The sequence below is a fragment of the Dendrobates tinctorius genome, unplaced genomic scaffold, assembly GCF_039654945.1.
Source record: "Dendrobates tinctorius isolate UK_male_01 unplaced genomic scaffold, ASM3965494v1 ptg000162l, whole genome shotgun sequence".
NCBI classification, from domain to species: domain Eukaryota; kingdom Metazoa; phylum Chordata; class Amphibia; order Anura; family Dendrobatidae; genus Dendrobates; species Dendrobates tinctorius.
The window spans coordinates 53,347,821-53,355,011 of NW_027361829.1; the positions used below are offsets into that span (position 1 = coordinate 53,347,821).

At 39.7% G+C, this 7,191-nt stretch overlaps 1 long non-coding RNA gene across 1 annotated transcript in view; it reads left to right on the forward strand.

Moving 5' to 3' along the window:
- The window catches only part of LOC141052588 (uncharacterized), a 30,399-nt gene extending 27,421 nt beyond the window's left edge, over positions 1-2,978 (forward strand). Inside the window, exon 2 of the long non-coding RNA XR_012220849.1 lies at positions 2,436-2,978. This is a non-coding gene — a long non-coding RNA (uncharacterized lncRNA). The remainder of the gene's footprint in view (positions 1-2,435) is intronic.
- The last annotated feature ends 4,213 nt before the right edge of the window (positions 2,979-7,191 follow it).

Consider the following 7,191-nt stretch of genomic DNA (forward strand, 5'->3'; position numbering starts at 1 on the left):
CATCTGGACCCCACAAAACGATTCCCCTTTCCAGATATTGAGATAGCCAAAATTTCAGCTCGATCAAACGACGTTAACCCGTGCCGCTCGTTGCTCAAAGTTTGAAAAAATCCAAATTGAGGTATTTTAAGATTTAGATATTTTGCATAGTCTGTTAGACTATAAAGAATGTGACAACAACATTGCAGAAATAGCCCTGACCAAATTTTCGAACCATTTGTGGTATTTGAATGCAGAGTTGGTGGGATTATCGTTTTTTGATCCCACCATTACAGACAATGAAAAGTTGTTAATGGCTAATAAAATGCTCAGTAGCACAGATGAACCATCAGAGCACTCTAACCTACATGAGTTGATAATTTTACATAGTTATCTAATCTATTCTAGAGCTTTTGTTAAAGTAGTTTTTGAAACGTCAGAATATAATGCTCGGCATTTGCTTACAACTTGCAGGACATATTGCTTTTGTTCTTCATCTTTTGTCAGAAGGTCGTTAAAGTCGGTTACTTCCTACCTCTTTTAATTTTTCTTTCCTAATTTTTGGATTTACAACCCTAGCGTGCTCTGATGGTTCATCTGTGCTACTGAGCAATTTATTAGCCATTAACAACTTTTCATTGTCTGTAATGGTGGGATCAAAAAACGATAATCCCACCAACTCTGCAGAAATAGCCCTGACCAAATTTTCGAACCATTTGTGGTATTTGAATGCAATGTTGTTGTCACATTCTTTATAGTCTAACAGACTATGCAAAATACCTAAATCTTAAAATACCTCAATTTGGATTTTTTCAAACTTTGAGCGACGAGCGGCACGGGTTAACGTCGTCTGATCGAGCTCAAATTTTGGCTCTCTCAATATCTGGAAAGGGGAATCGTTTTGTGGGGTCCAGACGGACAAAATTCCGACATCGATTTTTTGCGGTCACCCTAATACACATTAGGCCAGCTGGGGTGTATTAACCCTTTAGGGATATGTACTGTGTAGCATAAGGATAATATTGCCTGGTTATGAAGGTGGTTGAATTGGAGGTTATTTTCAGCAAATTAATGATGATGTATTTTTTGCAATTTATATGAGATAACACTGTGTAAAAATCTCCATCAATGTTTTTCTGCTATTAATCCCTGTTTGGGGTATGTAACCTGTAAAAGATGAATTTGTTGCCTATTTTTATATATTTTTTTATCTTGTTGAATAAAATTACGTATTTTTTATTCTTGTGGTTCGCTTCATTTTGGATGGAAGAGATTGATGCTCTTCTTTTCCGTTGTTGTGGAATTGTATAGACAAAGTGGTAGAGTAGAACTGTTTTTTGGGCCCAAAAATGGCAAAGACATGGCTTCACAGTGGATTTACTTTTAGGCACATTACTTGTATAGACAGAGCAGTACAGTAAAATTATTTGCTTTGCCCACAAATGGCAAAGAGACAGCTACAGATATGAATGATTTTTTTCGGCACACTCCTGATATAGACAAAGCTGAGTAAAATTATTTCTTAGGCCCACAAATGACAAAGACATGGCTGCAGATTAGAATAATTTTTTTAGACAGTCTAGTAGCAAAAAAACGGCTTCAGAGTAGAATTATTTTTTGACCAAAAAATGGCAAAGACAGGGCTGTTGAGCAAAATTATTTTTTAGGCACAATAATCTTGAAGACACGGCTACAGAGTACACAGAGGATTTTTGGAACAGTTCTCCCACAGACAGTGGTGCAGAGTATACACAGAGGCTTAAAGACACAGTACTCCCACAGGCAGGTGTGCAGAGTACTCGTGGAAGTTTAAAGGCACAGTACTTCCACAGGCGGAGATGCAGAGGACACAGAGGCTTAAAGGCGCAGTACTCCCATAGGCATGGTTGCAGAGTACACACAGAGGCTTAAAGGCAGAGTGCTCCCAGAGGCGAGATGCAGAGTTCACACAGAGGCTTTTTGGCGCAATATTCCAATAGATATGGGTGCAGAATATGCACAGTTGCCTTTTGACACAGTACTCCCACAGACATGAGTGAAGAGTACAGAGTGGCTTTTTGACTCAGTACTCTGAAATAAGACACCAGATCACACATATCAAAGTATCATTGTAATTAACATTCTATGACTTGTATACCCATGTATACCCATATAGATGACTTAGGAGGGTTGCTCTTACTGACAAATTCCCTTTAATTATCCTGTATCAACAGTATTTGCATAAATAGTTTTATCCTTGCAGAAATACAAAACATATGGATACAAATTTACAGCAAGTGCTCCTAGAACTTTGCAGATGCTCCATTAGAAATGTTTTAAATATTAGTAATGTGCCCTCTAATCTAAATTGATCTTCATAATAGATATTTGATGTGGTTTTTTATTTTTGCTTACACCCAAAAAATTATATTGCAGCTGCATTATTAATTTGTTGTCTGCTTTATTTCTTTCATCAGGTCATGACACCATAGTAGTAACAGTATGCTGCACCAAAGGAATTTCCCTACACAAGGTTCTTACTCCCAAGTGATGTTGGCAACAAGATTTGTTATAGCAACTTATGGGATTCCTCCTACCCATATGTGATTCAGCTTGTAAGGAAGTGCTTTCACATGCTTGCTGCTTGTTTACGGAAGCAATGTCTGCAAAGTTAGCTCAGTACTGGTGTGTGTTTGATCCATCATACATTTTTTTGTCATGAAACACATGGTAACACACTTTCGTACAATATTCTTGCTCACTATATGCAAAATAAATATGAAATTGGTGTACAATACCCTTATATAAAATGTTTATGGATTGAAAAATCTTTATGGATGCACAGGAAATAAATTGACATGAATACATTCACATGAATAACACAGGGAATTAATAATTTATATATTGGTAACACCGCTGAGAACAAATGCTTTGCACAAATGCAGTTTCTAGGCTGAAGCAAAATTCCTACTTATTGTATAGTGAACAAATAATATTTAATAAATTCCTCTTTAATTTTAGGATTGCTAATTGTTTTCAGTAAATGGAACGTAGGGATGAACAAGCATGCTGGGTGGCACTCAGATATCACTCGAGTATCTAGATGCTCAGATATGATCGCCACTCGTCGAACATAAGCTAGTGGTTCAAATTTGAAACTTAAATCCCTGCCCTGTATATTTAGCACCTGTTACCCAGCCAATAAGCAGGCAGTAATTGCCTGTCAGGCAATGTAATGCCGTAACCATCTTGGTAGTGCCATTACTGTGATTGGCTGGCCGTATTACATCACATCATTGGTTATAAAAGGACAGGCACCGGCACACTGATGGCATTGCCCAGCTCAAGGACAGTTGTTAGTGGATGGAGTGCTTGTCCAGAGCTGTCTGTGCACAGTTGAATGAATCAGAGTCCTCAAGCATTGATACGAGTGCTGATTCTGAACCATCATGTTAAGAGCCCTTATAAGGGCTAAAGCTGTTCTTTTCTGTTTGTATCAGATACAGTCTGTATTTAGCCCAGGGAGGGACAATTGTAGGAGCATGGCTTAGGGCATTGCAGTCCGTTACTAAATATATATCTGCTGCTCATGACCACATTATTTTTAGAGGGGGGTGAAAAAATGTGCTATATTGTCATCCATAGAGTATATTTTGTGGTAAATACCTGTCATATATCACACTCTAAAAATGCGTTCAAATTTTTTTCTGGATTCCATTACTCATCCATACAGTATTACACGATTTTTGTTAAATTCCGGTAGTACATAACACTCCTAAAAGCTTTGATATTTTTCTGGATTCAATTAGTCATCCATAGAACACTACATGCTCTCTTTTAAAGTTTGGTGGTACATAAAAAAGCGATAAAAATTGGTCTGGATTCAATAACTCATTCAAATAGTATTACGTGCCTTGTGTTAAATTTTGGTAGTATATAACACTCCAACAAAAGTTGACTTTTTTTCTGGATTCTATTATTCATACATACAGTATTGGGTACTTTCTGTTAAATTTTGGTGGTATATAACACTCCAAAAGCGTGTTGAAAAATGTGTCTAGATTCAGTTAGTCATCCATAGAGTATTAGTTGCTTTCTGTCATATTTCGGTGGTTTAACACTCCAAAATAGTTGAAAAATGTATCTGGACTTAATTACTCATCCATACTGTATTACATGCTTTCTGCTACATTTCAGAGGTATATAATAATCCAAAAAAATCTTAGAAAAATTTGTTTGGATTCAATTAGTCCTCCATAGAGTACCACATGCTTTCTGTTAAAGTTCGGTGGTATATAACACTCCATAAAAACATGGAAAAATTAGTCTGGATTCAATTACTCATCCATACAGTATTACGTGCTTTATGTTAAACTTCAGGGGTAAATAACACTCTAAAAAAGCATGTAATATTTTTTCTGGGTTCAATTACTCATCCATACATTGTGACATGCTTAGTTTAACAGAACCGACACACAGGGTGAAATTAGTAAGCATGCTCCTAGTGGAGCAGGGACAACTCCCTACATAGTCTAAACCTACAAAGAACTGGAAGCATATAGTCCTAAATGACAATTAACTAGGGAATACAAATACTAAAAATTAAATTTTATTGAAAAATTATTATTAAAAACAGAGCAAAAACCACAGTAATGGAAATGGGTGAGGAAACAGTTATGGCCCGGAGGAATCATCTGGCAATTGCACAGGAACAGCACAAACTCCTATTATTAAGGCACAGATTCCTCTAGATATCAACGTGTAATAGCCCAGTCTTGGGTTAGGTTCTGCTGCCACTCAGAAGCACAATTCCATAATTCAGCATGATACCGGTGCATAAAGTCATATCCAAGTGATTAGCAGCTCAGCAGGAACCAACAGAAGATGGGCATATATCAGGCACATGTGGGGATAAATAAAATAAAAGCAGAAAGGGGAATGAGACCAGCAACAAAGCGGAGAGGAAAAAGAGAAATGTCACAAGAAAATTGTATTTCTTCTCTCAGAATGTCTAAGAATATGCAGGACCAGCGCAAATAATGCTTACCCATGTGGGGGAATGTGCCGGGTATTCATCCAGGATCGTGCTCCAATGCACGTTTCGCTTGCTGGGCTTCGAGGGGCAGTATGTGGTGGAAAAAAGTGTACCTTTTTATATTGGTGTGCAAAGATGTATGCAATCAGCATCCCGCAGTATAGACGGTGCATGAGCGGCAGGTGTCCCCCCACTTCAGTGTCACATCTGGCCATCCAATGACGGTACGGGTCAAGGAAAAGTTTCCTGTGACATCAGTGACCCGCACCACCATTTTTGGCGACGTGAGTGGAAAGGAGCCACCCACGCATGCGCACCCCACAGTCGCCATCATGCAAGAGGGCACAAAGTATGGGCAAAAATTCCCAGAGGCTGATACGTGCGCGATCACACCAAATGAATGTGTCCATCACAGCAAAAATATGGACAGGAGCAAAAAGTGAGTATTACTATAATACAGTGGAAGGGAAGACCCTCATAGCAGAATTAACAAAGAGATCAAAAGGGAAGGAAGAGAGAAAAAGAACCAGGGAAAAAAGAGCAGTATGTACCTGTCCATAGAAAATCCAGCGCCACACCTTCAGAACACAAAAAGCAAACACTGAACAAACACATGGAACCAAAAACCGTCTCTTGGCTGGGTTAGGCTGTTCCAATTTATTAAAAGTAATGGTTGCATATGATACTTACCCATTGTAAACTCTGGGTGTTCAGTGTTTGCTTTTTGTGGTCTGAAGGTGCGGCACTGCACCCTTTATATACATTTAGATGTATTTTAGATCTATTTTGATTAAGAGAACAGTTGAGGTATACAACAGTCATTGGCAATTAGTCAAATTAAATAAAAATGGAAAAATAAATAAAAAAGTTAAATGATGCACAATTAAAATTTAGAGAAGCAGACAGAAAGAACAATAGCAAACACTAACAGAGGACATCCTATAAAAAGGAGGCAAAGGACATTTTTTTGTTCAATCCACCAGAAGACATAGTCCCCAGTGTAACAATCCACCAACACTCCAGATACGCCAAAATGTGTTTTTGATCCACACCTCTAATACCGCAATGTACTCGGTCAATGCCTATGAGTTTCAAGACGCCTGGGTTGGAATTGTGGTGCAGCTTGAAGTGTCGGGGAATCGTTTCCAAAATGCTATGGTTCTCCACCTCCCTAGCTGCCATTACGTCACAGATGTGCTCCCTAACTCTAACGTGGTAAGTGGGCTGCAAGGATGGCAGAATCCCGAGGGAGCGACTATAGGAATATCAGAGCCAGATCAAGCTGGCGTGACATCAAAGGTGGCATGAGCCTGTGATCCAGAACCGCCAAGGCCAAAACCCAGGCGCAGCCTTCACCATTGGGGTTTGTGCGGACTGCAGAAGGAAGACCTAGGATCTAGCAATTTGTAAGCAGACTGTTGGGTGTAGGCTGCTCGGAAGAGAGAAGGAGATGAGCCAGGACAAGCACTAGAGACATGCTAGTGGGCCTGCTAGCTGCAAGGTGCCAAAAGTTAGCATCCCGGGGAGAATTAATTACAAATGACCAACAGCGGAGATTTTTAGATAGCGGAAGAGTTTGGTACCCATCATCACATGTCTTTCAACCAACAGGCAGTAGAGATAGATCACTTGCCTCGAAGACTGCAAGAGCTGACAGCTGGAATAAAGGTCATGATCCTAAAAATGGAGGGGCAATATCAGTGGTATGCGGTGGGTGTGAATTGAGAAGGAAGGGAGCAGGGTGAACCCTTCTTGTGAAATGAATGGGCCTGGGAGGGGCTCCTCAAGGTGGCTCAAGATGAGGTTACCACTCCTGAGAGATCAGACTGTTCTTGGGGTTCATCACCTCCTAAGCGGAAGCAGACAATGGTGGAGGTGACAAAGGGGCTGTCGCCCATTGATACATGTCGGGAGCTTCAGCGCTACCCGAAGATGGGTCGCTTACAGCCCTGGCACCTGGGAATCGGCCTCCAGAAAGCAGGTGGAGGCAGTCCCTCCAGCCTCCCGAGGAAGGAGAAGAAAAAGCGGGCATCTGAAGAGGATTACTATATTACCCTACTTATAATTTTTTCCTGGCTTTGCACTTTGTGCAAAGCCTTTCTAATTGTAGGAGTACATCAACTACACTTGCAAAATATTTATGTTCAAAATTTTTTCTAAATTGAATTTCTCATCCATGATTTCTTTTACATTATAGC